Source organism: Hippoglossus hippoglossus, chromosome 23, assembly GCF_009819705.1.
Source record: "Hippoglossus hippoglossus isolate fHipHip1 chromosome 23, fHipHip1.pri, whole genome shotgun sequence".
In the NCBI taxonomy this organism is placed as follows: domain Eukaryota; kingdom Metazoa; phylum Chordata; class Actinopteri; order Pleuronectiformes; family Pleuronectidae; genus Hippoglossus; species Hippoglossus hippoglossus.
In genome coordinates, this window is record NC_047173.1 from 16,823,951 (window position 1) to 16,840,629 (window position 16,679).

Genomic DNA, 16,679 nt, shown 5'->3' on the forward strand with positions numbered 1-16,679 from the left:
TCTTTGGTCTCTGGTGGTGTGGTTGTATCTTTCTCAGCGGCGGCACCCGGCTGCTCCGAGTCTTGCGGCACGAGCACGAGTCTTAAAGGGGGAAGGCGTCGGGTTGACATCGCAGGTGGGTTATATAATCATAACGGTTACTTTATTCATACAGCACCTATTCTGTGTGTCGTCCCCACTTCCTCTGCCCCCCCCCTTCACACACATGTAAAACATTTATTATTGCTCAATCTTATTTATTTACTTTGTCTAATTTCTCCTCATAAATGACTTAGACACGATAATCAAGTCTCTCTGAAACATCCCAGTTCTACTCAGGTAAAAAGGAGGATATCCAGATAGTGGTTCATGAGCCGCTCCTCATTAGACCTGATGCTGGATATATTTTGAATATTGTATCGTAAGGTATATTTAATTCAATATTTCATTGAATTGTGCATGAAGCAGCTGTATCTGAGTCCCGAGCCGGGGACGCAGGGGGTGGTGGATGGACGGAGGATGAATACATCAAGACGCCATAAAGCAGGGATATGAAAAGCGCGACAGATGAATGGACACAGATAGAGGAGGTAGAATGGAGAAGAAGAGAGGTGGTAGATACACATGCAGACTCCACAGATGGTTTGAATGCATCTGCGTCTCACTGTGACGGGTTGATCGGGGGCGGACGTGTTTCGTGTGTCGCTCACGAAAACTTCTGTAAATGTGCTGATGCGCTTCTTCAACGGGGGGAGAGGAGGAGGAGGAGGAGGAGGGGGAAGAGTGATCGCTCTCTCTCTCTCTCTCCTCTTTCTTATCTCTCCTCCTTTATTATATCCCGGCGTTCACACGGGTACAGCACCAGACGAGAGAATCAGTTTGTATTAAACATGGTTGAATGCAGCGCTGATGAAAGCTCACGCTGATAATAGCTTTTTCATTATGTCCTTAGCCGAGCTTGGCATTTCATTTTCTGATGCACGGAGACTCAAGTTGTGACTCTGCTGCCGCGGCGTCGGTGGGTGTTGTGTCTTTTCACCGCAGTTTGATTGTGTGTTATGGGGAATAATATTTTTTTCATATTGCGTCGCTGCTTGATTAAACCCTGTGGGGACACCGGGGGGGTTCAGGGTGTGTGGGGGGGTTATTTACCACTGAAAACTCGATGTGTGCGATTAAGAGAAATCAAACTGAAGCGGCTGTTTGAGACCAGATTCGTGGGCTTGTAGTCGTGTTTATGAAGAAGTAGCTGCAGGTCAGAAGGTCGAGAAAGATGTGGAGTACGAGGGTTGTCAACTTTTATTTTAAATTCCAGCTTTAGTTTAATTGGTTTATTCCTGTCAAGGCTCAACAAGTTTTAACCGCAGAACGAGTCGGGAACATGCGCCTCCACGTAGTTAACTGACCAACGCTGTGCGGCTCTGCACTTTACAGAAAGTTGACCCCGAGTTAACTTTAGTTTTCATCGGGCTGGACCTTCCCTTTCTGTTGCTGGTTTCGTCTACACCTCGTCCTCGTCTTCATCCTGTAAATGACGAGGCTGCCTTTTTCTTCTCAAGTCACATTTCTTTTCCAACTGATTCCACCCTAAAAACTTCAGTAACAAACCAGGAAAGAACATTTCTATCCGCTGAGGTCACCAGAGCCCTCCAGACCGAGTCAGCCAAGGAAAAGTCGTATATTTACTCGAAGGCCCCGGTGTCCGCTCGCTTCCCACACCCTTCAGGGGCACAGATTGGACGTCGGGGGGATTGTGTTTACACGGCCGACACCTCGTGCCTCTGATCTGCGGAGAGGTCTGTGGGGAGAGGGTTTGACGAGGCTGACGTTTGGTGTAAAGCTCTGGTTCGTTACCATCCTGCCGGCTCTCCTCCGACTCCCTCTTCCCTGAGGAATGACCGTCATGTTGAGGAGAACCAGATGTGTTCGCCCCTCCGCCCCTCCATCCCTCCATCCCTCCGTCCCTCACTCCCTCACACAGCAGCTCTGTCTCATGTGAGTTTAAAGACCGACTTTCACTTGTGTTACAAAAATAATCTTCTGTTGGTGGAAAAGCTGCGAAACGGCCCCTTTTGAGTGGATCATTAGATTTTAGATCATGTTACGCAGCATTACAGGAGTTTTATTTCTCACTAGATGGGAAATGTGTGATAAAATCTGGCATTGGGTGGAAAAAATAGATTTGTTTTAACGCGATTACACAAATTAACTGCCAATAATTTGAACAATCAATTAGCTGCTCATCCGGAAATTGGAAGAAAACAAATATCTCAGGATGGAGAAGAGGAGCCAAACACGTAGAAGACGAAGGCCGACACACAAGTTATTGGACACAATAATAAGAAAACAAACCTGCTTGAATATTTGGAGAAACAAGTGGAGCTGAGTCTGTTTAACTGTGCGACAGGAAGTTTTAAATCCGGCTCCATCAGCTCGCTCTGATCACGGCGGCCGAGACCGAGCGTCTCTGAGACGAAGAGGAAGTTAAATGGATCCGTGTTGGTGGAGGAATCTTCTTTTGTTTACAGAGAAACGTGTGGAGAGGGAAGATGAATCTAAAATGCAGCGAAACAGAAAAACCAATATGTGAGCGCTTTTGTGTGGATCTTTCCGTTCTCGTGTTCCCGCTCTTCTCTCCCTCCATTATCTACCTCCTCCCACTTCTGTCTCCCTACGAGAAACTCATTTCCAAGGATTTAAAAAGTTGCATTATCTTTCAACAGAAGTGTTTATTTCCCCCCGGGAAAGGTTGAGTGAGCACTCATCTCCTTCACATCCTCTTCGTCCACACTTCGTCGTATCTGGACGATGACGAGTTCAACCACATTTCTGATGACTCAACGGGAAAATAAACTTCGTTTTCAGTTAGCGATTAAAGAAACCTGAGTGGAAACGAGAGAAATTCTAAAAGAATCTTGAGAGATTGTGAAAAATAAAGGTTTTTGGGGTTGAGATGTCTAAAAGTTCAGATTCATGTAATACAAACTAAAAGGTCAGTTAATCTTCCGCTCCGGCAGAGACGTGAAATTGCTGCAGATGAAAATATCTGGTATCTGTGGATCGATGAGGAAAAACAACGTCACCAAGCTTCCATCAGGTTCATAAATTCATGGTTATTCCTTCATTTGAGGTTTGACTGTCGCTCTTTAAATTACATCATCTCGTTATGACCTTTGGACCCCTGGTTATTATGATCAACTTACTCCTAATATTTGATCTTCAATCTGTCATTTCCTGGGATTCTAATATATATTTAATGGAGCATCACTGGTCCCATGTTCATGTCCTGTTAAAATGTTATTTTTGTCAAAACCTGAACAGGAAGTAACCTCAGGCGGATTCTTTCACAATGCTAGGGAAAGGGATTTTAAAAGTTCCATACAGGGAAACGAAAGTTTGACTCATAAGCTGAATATAGAGTTGTGCAGGCAGCTGAAATGACCACAGATCCAGGGTCTGCTGGTTTCAACTACGCAAATAAGGCAATTTATCCTCATCATTTCTGTAATAAATAATTTATCAATAAAGCAAAGGTTAAAGTGTCTGTTGGGACAGAGTCTGAACCCTGAAACCGAGCAGCACTTACATAAAGACTCGGTACAGTTCAGTTTACAGAAGGATTTTACCCTGCATGCCATTGGCCTCATAAACAAACTGATTAACTGTGTGCGTGTGTGTGTGCACGTGTGTGTGTCTGTGTGTGTGTACGTGTGTGTGTGATCTCGTGACACAAACCAGAAGTGGCTTTGCTTCCAGCAGATGAAGAGGGGGCGGGGGGGGGGGAGATAGAGGGATGAAAAAGAGAGCGAGAGAGAGAGGTGGTGTGTTTGTGTTTGGGAAATGGGTCAAGAGGAAGTTGAGTGTGCTTTTAAGTGTGTGTGTTTGTGTGTGTACGTGACGTGTCACAGCTGAGACTGTGTTGTTGGTCAGTGTGGGAATTTGCCGTGTGTGTGTGTGTGTGTGTGTGTGTGTGTGTGTGTGTGTGTGTGTGTGTGTGTGTGTGTGTGTGTGTGTGTGTGTGTGTGTGTGTGTGTGTGTGTGTGTGTGTGTGTGTGTGTGTGTGTGTGTTGGTGCATAACTTAATTCCACAGGGAAGCCAAAGCAACAGCCTCTGTTTCCTGTCCTAATTGCTTAAAATCCTACACAAATAAGCCCACACACACACACACACTCATGAATGCACACACACACACTCATGAATGCACACACACTCAGTCATTTCCACATGCTATGTTTATAAAGGACTTCTGCAGACACTTTTTTCATTTGCATAGTTTTAACATTCATTATCTGGTTTGAAGAAGAACTCCTCATTTATCTTCTTCACACACTCTCCTCCTCCTCCATCCCTTCGTTTTGTTCATCCTCCACGTTTCCCCTCTCACTTTCTTCGTCCTTGTCGTCGCGGCGGCTCGTGTGTTAACAAGCTGTTGCTTAGTTACACATCCAGCAGACGTATACGCAGCATTGGAATTCATTAGCGGACGCGTTCGTGTCGCCCTGATGAATATTAACGCTGGTTTTAAATCGGACTGTTCTCACGTCGCCTTCTCAAAGGTAAAAGTTGTGTTCCGGTAAAGTTCAGCGTATTGAATATTTGCTGAGCAGAACACGTCGGTGTCTCGTGACTTTCAGACACGGGGATAAATTCTGATGATGATCCAGGAATTCATTTTCATTTCCTCTTACCGTTGTGCGGTTTTTCAACATTTTTCATTTCTGTTTTTTTCTAGAGAGTAATTCTTGCTTGTTTAGAGAACTGATATTTTTGTTGTGTGTGAAATTTGGTGCAGATCCCATTTTAAAAATGTGGATCTAGTGAATTTCAATGTGGTTTCAGACGGGGACTGATGGGCTGAACTCTGCTGTGTGACACGGAGCAGAAGAATCGTTCTGACTCATTTACTGTTTTCAACATGATGTGGGTTTAATGGTTTTGCCCAGTAATGACGACAATGGTAGGGAATTAAGTTATTAAATCTTCTTTTTTGACTGCACATTTTCTTTCTAGCTTTAAATCACAAACTTGCAGGCGTGTTGGGCCTGTGAACTTCCAGGCGGGAGGAGCTCCGTCTGCTTTTTATTCAATGAAATCAAAGAATCAAGGTTATTTACGGTGGAACATGTTTTTCATCTCGTGTCTGATCCGTCCTGCGTGTTGTTGTAGTTTCCTCCAGACGTGACATCAGAACTGAGGCCACACTCGTGTTTCTCACAGTCTTCAGAGTCGCTCCAGAGCTTTCATGTGGTTTCAGAGGCCTCAGGTCCGTCTGGACTCTCAGACCATGACGCTGAGGAGCTGCTGCGTTGTTTCTCCTTCTGGACGTTTCTCACATCTACGCCCAGCATCTCCAGGTCTGATTTTAAATGTTCTTACTTCACGCTGGTTGGGCTTCAGAGACGGACTCAAACGTGGTCACTTAAACGACCTCAGCTGTAGATTAATCTATTTAAATCTCTGTCAGTCCGTCTGTTTCTCTTTTACTTTGAAACCTTTTGGTGTGTCAGGGAATTTGTTTCATTTTCTTTAGCACTACTTTATGTGTGTGTCTGTGTGTTAGTATTTAATTGCACAAAAATGAAGCGTCAGTAATAAACCTGTGTGTGTGTGTGTGTGTGTGTGCTCATTAGAGAAAGTGTGTTTGGCATCTTTGTCTGTGGATGTGGCTGCCATTGTTCGTCTGTGTCTCTTGGCACATTACCCACGGTGTGTGTGTTTGTGTGTTTGTGTGTGTGTTGGCGTAGAGGTCAGACGGGGAGCACAGTGCTACAATCTGGACCTGCTGTGTGTGTCTGTCCTCAGTCTGCCTCATCTTTTATTGTACACTCCAATTAAAAAAACATGTATACGAGTGTTATTAATATAAATCATAATAATAATAAACTGTTTCATCTAAAGAAAACTTTACTTTTCGAATAGAAATGAAACCGTGGCCTTGATTCTTCATTTTACTGATTCAGAGCAGAGGCGCTGGTCGAATCCTACTGAGGCGGAGATTGGAAGTGAGGGAGGAAGAGGAGAGGTCAGCGCAGGCTGAGCTGGGACGAGAATCCACAATGGCCTCGTGAAAATTTAATGAAACCCATGGAAATATTGCACATACTTTAAGATTCTGACGTTCCAGAACATTTCAGGTCTCAGACGAGGAAAAGAAGTGATCCTGTCGAACACGTCACTGGATCTTTATCATCATCGTCATTTGTTTAGTGGTTTCTTGTGATTCAGATCTCAGAATCATGATTTAGGATCTTTGTGACTATGAGAAATGTATTATCTGAATCTCACATTGATAAGAAAGTCATTCAATTAGAAAGTTATTTATTTACAACTTAAAACAAGTTTTTTTGAATAAACAGGAGGTGGTGGAGACCAAAACTGGAGCTCAAAGAGAGTAACTGTGGTAGTTGGATCATCATGTGGACACAAACAGGACTTCAACTGAAGATCCACGTTTCTCTGTAGCTGCTGGTCGTGTAAATAAGTTGTGAACATGTCTGACCTGGAGAATCTGCTGCTGCGTTCTTCATACGATAAAAGACAAACTCCAGAAAATACTCAGAGTTCATGTCTGAAATAAAACAGCAGCCGTTTGACATTCGACAGCAGAGCTGTGATTTGTTCCTGTTTGAATAAGTTGCAGTGATTTTGGTTTTTGCCGTCACTCGTCCACTCTGAGGACATAAATCCAGCTGATAAAAGCTTCACAAACAAATCAGAAGCACCAGATTTGTTTTCAGCTTTTGTTTCCTCGTCTATTTGATCTGTTCCCTCAGGTTGTTTAGACCTCAGCCTGTTCTGTGTATCATCCTCCGTCTGGTTATTGTTACAAACAGAAATCATATTTCAAGATTAGTTTTCACATCTAATCACAAGTTGAGGAGCGCTGTGTGATTGTGGGGCGAGCGGCGTGGTCGCTCCCTGAAGCCCGGACCATGAATATTTATTGTCTTTTACGCTTTTTCGAGCGACTTCCTGATGATGGAAGGAAACATTGTGTCGACTGATGCTTCGCCATCTGGATGTTTAGATGTTGGATGTTAGAGGCTCGAACATATGGACACACACAGACACACACACACAGAGAGACACACACTCAGGAGTCGGCGCTGCTATCGAGAGGCATATGGTTCTTTGAGATAGAGTGGAGACAGACTGGGCCGTTCTGTTGGATAGCACCGAGGGCCTCGACGTTGTTAGAAGTGCTGCCAAACAAACTTCACCCCCCCGCCCCGCGCGCACACACACACACACACACACACACACACACACACACGCCTCACTTCTTTCCTGCTCGTTTCGATGAAGAGTGAAAGGCAGCATGGGCGAGCTTCGTTTGGTTTCCTGCGTTCACCAGTGTGAAATGAAAACGAAGATACCTGTGAAGTGAATTACCAGCGGCTCGTTCTGCAGCACTTGGGCGGCGGCCATTCTTTGTTCATTATATATATATATATATATATATATATATATATATATATATATATATATATATATATATATATATATATATATATATATATATATATATATATATATATATATATATATATATATATATATATATATATATATATATATATATATATATATATATATATACACGCGCGCTTGCACCGTCGGTAGCTTTCTGTCTGTTTGCTTGTCTCATTATGAAGATTACTCCTCAAATTGATTCCCTCTTTTATCTTCTTCGTTAAAAGAATCCCTCTCCGTCTGAGCCCGCTGTGCCCATAAGAGTTAATGTTATCACGGGGAGAGTAAAACTGAGGCGCTCCCCTCGTATTATCACAAATTAAAACGCCTTTAGTGTAATTCATGTCGTGATGAAGGGCTCTATTTAAACTCGGGGAGATCTCCGGCTTTCCGTTATTATTCCAGGCAGTAATGTGTGTTTTTTTTCTCTTGATGGACGAGGCCACGTTTCAGTTTCTGTGAATGAATTGTGTTTAATCAACGTGTCCGAGTGTGAGCCCGGTTCACTTTGATCCAGAGGCACTTCCTGGTATTTAATTCTGCTCGAGCTCTTATATTCACTGGTTATTTAAATGCAAGTTGAAAACCAAGATGGACAATGTGTCAGCTGTGGTATCGAGGTCCCGCCCAAACACGGGCTCGACCAATCAGCGAGCCAGTCTCAGCTGTCGATCGATTCCCTCACGTTTCAGCAAAGTCGAGATATCGAATGTCCGACGGTTCCAGTCACGAATCTGAACCTGTGTGATTTGCTGTGTTTCCTCCAGGAGCCTGAGGAGGTGGATGTCATCACAGATCAACAGACCTGAACGCTGAGCAGGTAACAAACCATTTCAACTTCCTCCTCCCACTTTTATTCTGAAATCCTCTCACTGTTTTCACTTTGTTTCCCCATAAACAAATATGTTTCCGTCCATCGTTATCTCCAACTAATTATTCAGGCTTTGCTCCTGTGCTGTCGTTAGAAACCTCTGTAGGTTCCCATGAAGCCTTTGGCTGTTTATTGTGGTGGCTTCTGCAATGTGTGTGTGTGTGTGTGTGTGTGTGTGTGTCTGTGTGGGTGTGTCTGTGTGTGTGTGTGTGTCTGGGCGGTGGGTGGGTGGGTTAAGGGGTTAATTGGAGGCTTGGGGCCGTTTTAAAGAAATGAATTCTCACTGAGTCTCAAACAAACATTCTTCTCACATATCAGCCAATTACAGACACTCCTCTCACACACACACACACACACACACACACACAACCACACACACACACACACACACACACACCTGTCCGTCTCTTACTACGTAGATTTGTCTGCTTCTGAAACGACTCCGTGACTTTGCTGAAGTGTTAATAACTTTAATACAAATGCAGATCAACATTATGTTCTTGCATTGATGTTAAGAGTCTCACACTGAGAAGAAGAACGAGCCTCATCAACTCAAACCTTAATCTGAATATGTGTAAGTTTAAATCAAACTCTGAACCTGCACACAGCGGAAGTAGAAAGTCTTCCACAGAGTTAATGTAGCAGCAGGCACAACAAACACACTTGACTTCCTGTTGGGACGAGGACTCAGTGTTTTGGCTGCTTCCTCGTGTTGGACGACGCGTCTCCTCCGTCTCAGCTTTGCCTTTTGGCTTCACAGTTTTTCTCAGTTATTCTTTTCATGGCGGCACCATCTCATCAAATGGAAATATGTTGGGAGGCTTTGAGCATAATTTTACACTCATTTCCCAGAATTTCAGCCTTGACAGTTTGATTTCTTTGGAAGATTCTGGATTTCCACTAGATTTGAAAAGGACGTTTGGCTGAACATGGTGAGTTTGAACCGACAGAAGTTGTTTGTCCCAGATTGAACCAAACTCACATTCACTGCGGAGGATTCAGTATTTTTTAATAGCAGATCCTCCAGTGACGCTTCTTTTCCTCTGTTAATAATATTTACCACATGTAACGAAATCTAAAGACGTCATCATGGTCGTAGAACTAATGTTTTTATTGCCTCAGCTCTGGCGACACCCGGTGGCAGGACGTGTTACGTTCTCAGGTTTTCCGTCCCATTGTGAACGCGCTATCTCAAGATCGCCTGGATGGAATTTCTTCAAATTGGGAACAAGTGGTCAGTTGGACTCAAGGATGACCTGATTCCATTTGGGTGGTCAAAGGTCAAAGGTCACAATGGCCTCACAAAACAATCTTTGTTCTCTTGATCATGATACCTCAAATCTGCCCTCAGGGTATTTTTAACTGTCACGTCCATCTTGCTCTTTTCCCTCTGGCTCAGACCCTCGTCTCTTTTCCTGCAGCAGGTTTATTATTTTAACTTTCTCTCTCAGTTCATAACCTCAGATTAAAAAACACTGAATTGTTTGATCTTATTTTCTTTTTTTCCGTTGCTGTGGTGCCTCAGATTCTCATCCTGGTCTGAAGTGAAACCTTCCAGTGTGACTGGTTGATTTTTAATGGTCGTCTGATCTGAATGACTGGTTTCTATGATCTGCTTCTGTCCGCTCACACTCTGCCAACTCGCATTAAAGTGTGACACAGCAGTGTGTGTGTGTGTCTGTCTGTGTGTGTTTGTGTGTGTGTGTTTCCCCTCTGTCTTCCATCCATCACTGTTTCCCTCCATGTTTTCACTCTCTCTCCTCCGTTGTATTTTTTTTAAATGGTTCTTCTTGTTCCCATAAACTGCTTCATTTTCTCAGCCTTCATGGGAGCTTGTAGCTTGTCATTCTCTCCAATCTTATGAAAGCAAATACAAGGGTCTGTGTGTGTCTGTGTGTGTCTGTGTGTGTCTGTGTGTGTGTGTTGGCTGAGCTCTGAGATATCTCTTACCCAAACTCTGATCTTTGAGGTTACACAGTAGAAACATGTTATTTTGTCTTCATTCGTCCCTGAACCTCCACTGTGATCATAACTATTAAATATAAATCTACTCATAGATCCAACGTAAATATTACAGAACCCAGAAGTTTAATAAACACTGACTTAACTCGGAAACTTGATATTTGACTTTGCTCGTTTGAAAAACTGACTTGAGACGTCACCTGGGACCTGATATTTCAGTTGGACTCGTTTCAACCTCAGACGACAGGAGACCGAACGATTCCAGAGATTAGAAACTAATGTCACATCCCATTCTGCAAACTTCAGCTTATTATTAATAATATTATTGCTCCAGAGGCAGTTTAAATCCCTGTCGTCTGGCACCACTGCTCTAAATCAACGTGTTTAACACCATAAGTAATGAATCGTCATCAGGAGCACACGCATGAGGAGGAGAAGACCGAATGAATGTTCTAAATATTATGGTTTTGACTTCAGATTGAAAAGTGACGCAAAAAAAAAAAAAAAATCACAATGTTTCCCACAAATAAACAAACTGACTTTTTGAGCAACAGTAAAAAAAAAAAAACATCACAGTGAATCTTTTCCCGTCAGCCCCCTGCTGTGCTGTGTTTCCTGGGGCCGTCTGCCACATAGAAGCCCAGCAGATGGTTCCAGCGGGGGGGGGGGGGTGAGGCTAGACGAGGGCCCCTCCCTGGCTGAGGTCACCACCAGGGGCCTCGGGGGGGCATCACAGGGGCCCCACGCTGCAGCAGCAGCTACTGAGACAATACATGCACCAGGAAAGTGAAAGTGTTTTCCCTGTGAAGCTGTGATGCAAACGAGTGTCACAGCAAAGAGAAGCAGAATATCATTAATATGCAAATTTGACGTCATGTTTAATATACGTGTGAAAGAAAACAGAGACAGTTCTGTACAACAACAATCTAGGACTTTTATTAAAACAACTTTTCAGTTTAAAAGCCTCGTCACACTTACACAAAATTTCAGTTTTTATTTGTTCTTTCAAAGGCTGAGATCAAGAGCCTCATTGACGTCTGAAGGCAAAATCATTTTTAATTACTGAGTCTTTCTTCACGGTAAAAAGCCAAATTCTCCGGGTTTTAACCGGAGTTACAAACAATAGAAAGAAGTATTTTATCTGCGAGCAGCTTCAATCCTGAAATACTGTGTCAAAGACGTTCAGGACAAACCAGCAGCACATTGAACATTTAAGGATTTCGAAGCGTGCACCTTCTGTCAGTGAACTTTTTTCATTATTGATTTGTTCTCATAAGTATTTAAGAAGTTTGTGAAATAAGACGAGTGCAGACACGGGGCTGTTGTTTAAATATTGACCATCACTTCGAAATCGGGGCTCTCAGCACATTCAGCTCCGAAAATATCAATGGTGACCTTCTCCGAGCCACATCAGTCAAACTGCAGTGAATGATTCATTTCAGCACCGCCTCAGTGTACAGGGGTTTGTGTGTGTCTGTCTGTGTGTGTGTGTGTCTGTCTGTGTGTGTGTCTGTCTGTGTGTGTGTGTGTCTGTCTGTGTGTGTGTGTTTGTATTTGGAACAACATGTAAAACGTATGAACATCAGAGAGAAGTTTCATCATGCGCCTTTTTTTCTGGGAGACAAGCTTTTCTGTACAGTGTCTGCAACTACAGCTGTAGTGTGTGTGTGAGTGTGTAGCTGGCTGTTGGGTTTGGGTTTACTCCCAGAATTGTATCACTGCGTGAAATTTGAGGTGTGTGGGTCTGTCTGGGGTCCATTTTTGTCTTTCAACGCATTCAAGTATGCACGCACACACACACACACACAACCACACGTACACAACCACACACACGCACACGGGGGAAGTGTTCTGGAGGGAAAACGCGGTGCTGACTGACAGATTTGTGTGTTTGTAATTATCCTGATGCTTTCCATATCAACTCACTTTGTTTGTCTGTGCTCTTTCATTACATGGGTCAGTGTGTGTGTGTGTGTGTGTGTGGTTTTTGTGTGCATGTGCGTCTCTGTGTGTGAGAGTGTGTGTTCTCCGTCACGTCTCTGTGCTGTGACATCCCACATCATCAAGTCTGATGGTGCAAAAACAACAACACTACATGCTCTCATCTCAGAGTGTGTGGGTGTGTGTGTGTGTGTGTGTGTGTGTGTGTGTGTGTGTGTGTGTGTGTGTGAAGCTGTGACCACCATCGCTCAGCTGCTATAAAAACATAAACTGAGAACGATTATATTTATCATCAATTAATTTGCTCGTGTTTTTGTATCGGTTGATTACCTGTTTAATCTTTAAACCATTAGACTCTGAAGATATCGCCTGGAAACAGTTTTAAACAAAAACTTGTTCGACTGGGACCGAAGAAATAAAACCTGCCGGAGATGAATTTAAATTCTTCCGGTTAAAAAAAAAACTGAATCCACTCTAAACGGCTTCCTCGAGCCCGGGAGGAAAAATGAAAATGACTCAATAAATGTAAACATCTGTGCAAAAATTACAAACTGTTGACGACAACATGTCACTCGAGAACTTTATAGGGAAGATTGTTAACGCCCTGTTAAAGCAGCAAATTCAGTTTTAACACACAAGTTTGTTAAAGAGTTTGTCACGAACTGAAAACACACACACACACACACACACACACACACACACACACACACACACACACACACACCACATCTGTGTGAGAGAGAGGCAGGAACGTCTCTGGTTATTTACTGAATCGCTGTGAGTCAGTGAAGCTCCTGAGATCTTTACCATATGTGGAAAACATTAAAGCTGAACCTGTTGCTATGGAGCGCGCGCACACACACACACAGACTCACACACACACACAGACACACACTCACACACACACAGTCCATTTGTAAAGTAAGAAGAGAGGAGAATAATAGAGAAGTGGGCTGTGGAGAGCAGTGAAGTATCAGCTGTTAAACCCATCAGAAGCAGAGAGGGACCCTGCTGTCGACAATAAAAGCTTTAATGTAACAGAGAGTCGGCTTCACTACTTTCTCTCCTCCTCCTCCTCCTCCTCCTCCTCGTCTCTTTTCTCCCCCCTCCCGCTCGGCAGCGTTTCAAACTTCATGTACAATAAAAGACGAGCTGCAGGTTTCCCTGATTCAGCAACTTCTGTGATCAAACACAGACGGAATCAAAGCAACGCAAACAGTCGACTCCTGCTGCGTAACAACAAAGCGCCGCTGGGAACGGAACGCACACGCAGGTCCGCCAGTAAATACATATATAACCATATCATAAGGATGGACACGTGAGGAGCGCACGGGTCGACCACGGACCAGCTCGACAGAAGAAGGAAAAGATTCAAAAACAGGAAGTGCTGATTCCTATTATTGTTATAAAGGACCTGAGAAATGATGATAAGCAACAATATGATAAATGCTGAGCTCGTCCTCTTTCGTCTCTCATGATAAAAACAGATGACTGATGAATCCCCCTCGAGTCTAATATGCGTCACGGGGAAGGACACAAACAGCGAAGACATCTTGTCTCTAATATCCCACACAGATAAATCAGCCACTGATGGAAACAGAAACAGGAAGTGAGGACTTTTACGCTTTCTGGTTTTTTGGGGGAATTATTTTATGAGATGAGAAAAATAAACTAACTGGGATGAGGAGACTGCTTCTGCTCTTTTAGGGACATTTACTCTGAGAAACCAGTATAAATATAATACTGTTATCAGATAATATTAGTATCAGATCTAATGGTAGTTTTTATTTTCAAAGGAAACGCACAACTGCAAGTTTTGTGCTTCATAAAATGACGTTGATTTTTACAGTTTATTTTGAAAGAGCCAAAATCGAGCGTTGCTTAAAAATGCTTTTTTTTGGAATTCAAAATGGAATTTCGCGCAAAAGACGTTAATAAAGTGAGTGGGTCCGTTATGCTTGGGGGGGAATGTAAAAAGTCACCTCTCAGTTGACGTCTCGATGCAACAAGAGGCATCGGCAGAGTCTGAGTGAACTGAAGATGTTTTGACTGATTATAAAACATTTAAAATTTTTCCCCAAACACGTCAAACTGTGTTTTCCATCGTCGCCTCCTCGTTGCTAAACGCTGCAGGAACCTGTCTGCTCCTCTGAACCGTAGATCAGACGTCCTCACACTGAAGTGAACACAAACCAGCTGAGGGAAACAGATGTGGACAAATATACGACTTAGAAGAACGACTAAATCATGAATGTGCAGGAGCTCGGAGCGAAAAGCAAACAAACTGCAGAGCAACGGTTTCTTCTCCTTCTTCTCTGAGCCAAACCAGAGCAGCTGAAAGAAACCAGCATGAAGCTTTAAACAGCGGAGGAGGGAGGGAGGCCAGAGAAAACACACACACACACACACACACACACACACACACACACACACACACACACACACACACACACACACACTCTGAAGTGAAGGCAATGATCCTGAAACTATTCAATCACACACACACCAGTTGGCAGCTGATAAAAGTCTGCTGCGAGTCATCAACTTTGCCTTCTAAGTCTCTTTCTCCATCGCTCTCACTGAGTCCACTTTCACTCCGTCACTCTTTCTTTCTTTCCTTCTTTCCTCTTTCCTTTCTTTCGTCCATCTTGGCGTCGTCCCATAAGTTTTACAGTTTTTCCAGATCTCCTCATCTTTCTTTTTTGGGACACAGTCGTCCACCATCCATTCGTCATCATGGTGTCCAAGACTCCTTCACCCCTTCCTTCTCTTCTTCCCTCCCATCCTTCCTCTGACCCTTCCCTCCTTTATCTCGTCTATTCATTTATAGCCACGATGAGGAAGGAAGGAAGCGAAGGAAGAGAGGGAGGGAGGAAGGCAAAGAAGGAAGGACAGAATAAGTTTTGGACAGTAGAATAATGATAAATTATTAGTTCCTTCACTCCTTCCCTCCTTTCATCCACCCTCCCTCCCTCCCTCCTCTCTTTTTACTTCCCCCCCCCCCCCCTCCCTACCACCCTTCTTTCCTTCCTTCCTCGTTACAGTTTTAAATTAATGAGTTGATTTAGGCGATATAATGAAAAAGATGGACACACACTGAGTTTTGGCAGCTCTGAGGAGACGTTTGCCATCTGTAGTGTGTGTCTGTGTGTGTTTGTCTGTGTGTGTGTGTCGACGCTGTGGCCCGTGACAAATGAGAGTCTCGTTCCTCATCAGGAAGCGTGAACGCCGCCGGTGTGTGCTGCGTTTTTTCTTGTTTAGTTTTTCTTCTTCTCGGCTCATTCAGATTTTCTTCTGAAGCGTCTGTGAGGATTTAACGTTAGAACTAAATTATTCTTCACAGATTATCTTCCCTCGGAGACATTTCTCTGCGTGAGAGCGAGCGTCTGCTTCCTCCTTTTCAACCATTGAAACATTCCCCCCCCCCCCCCTCCAACAAGCTTCAGGAAGGATTGAGTAAGATAATGAAACTACTTTCTAAAGATTTCATATTTCTGCCTCACCCCCGTCTTTGCTACAGGCTTGATTTTTAATCTGCTGGATCATTTTGATCTCCTGAATCATTCACTGTCATCATTTTGAATTAAACCGTTTCTCCGTCTTCTGCTGTGACGGCGTTCCTTGCCAGTTTCTTTTTTATTTTCTAGCATTGTTCACATAGAAACACTTATTTTCCAACTTAAAGTGTCCCCCCCCCGCTCCTCCTCTTTGTGTTTTGTCCATTAGCGAGTTGGAAGGTCCCTGAGAACGTCTTTAAAAGTCTTTGACGACTAACTCCGAGCTCTTAAATCTCTTGGGCGCAGTTACACTGAGTGTTTTAGGTTGTAAAAGTCAGTTTTACCAGTCGTGGGCTGTTCTTCTCCCGTGAAACTCGTGTTCTATATAACAGTGGTTCCAACCTTTCTACCCATTTAAAAGTGCCGTGAAACGCCGTCATTACTTCCTAAGTCGTGTTGAAACAGGCTTTTTTGTTATTACACGGATCAAACTGAAGCGTAAACGTCTCCGAACGTCAGTGATGGAGGAAGAGACGTTAGACAGAAGGCGAGTTGGGTTCCAGACAAAGTTTCTGGTGTGATATTCGCTGTCCTGATGAAATGAGTAGAATTCAAAGGTCAAAGGTCAAAGTGTCTTTAAGAAACTCGTCTACTTGTAAAACTCCTGTTCACAAAGTTTCATGATAATCAATCAAGTAGTTTTTGTTTAATTTTGCTTAAATAACAAACCAACCAACTAATAAATAGCAATAAGAGAAATGCTTCACATTATTTTGTATTTATCCAAATTTCTTTTTGTATTAAATAGGTTTTTCTTCCTGCTCCACTTTGTTTTCTCTTCTACTTTTGTCTTTTTAAAAAATATATATATTTTCTAATCTTAAAAACCCGTCCGCAGCCGAAAGTGAAATTCCTTCCTCTGCTGCACCGGGAGTGAATTTATTCTCAGATTAAG

The 16,679-nt window shown here is 43.3% G+C and overlaps 1 protein-coding gene across 1 annotated transcript in view; it reads left to right on the forward strand.

Moving 5' to 3' along the window:
- Positions 1-16,679, forward strand: part of plxnb2a (plexin b2a) — a 105,283-nt gene that overhangs the window by 38,372 nt on the left and 50,232 nt on the right. Inside the window, exon 3 of the mRNA XM_034577690.1 lies at positions 8,221-8,273. The gene's annotated coding sequence lies outside the window, so the exon portion shown is untranslated. The remainder of the gene's footprint in view (positions 1-8,220; positions 8,274-16,679) is intronic.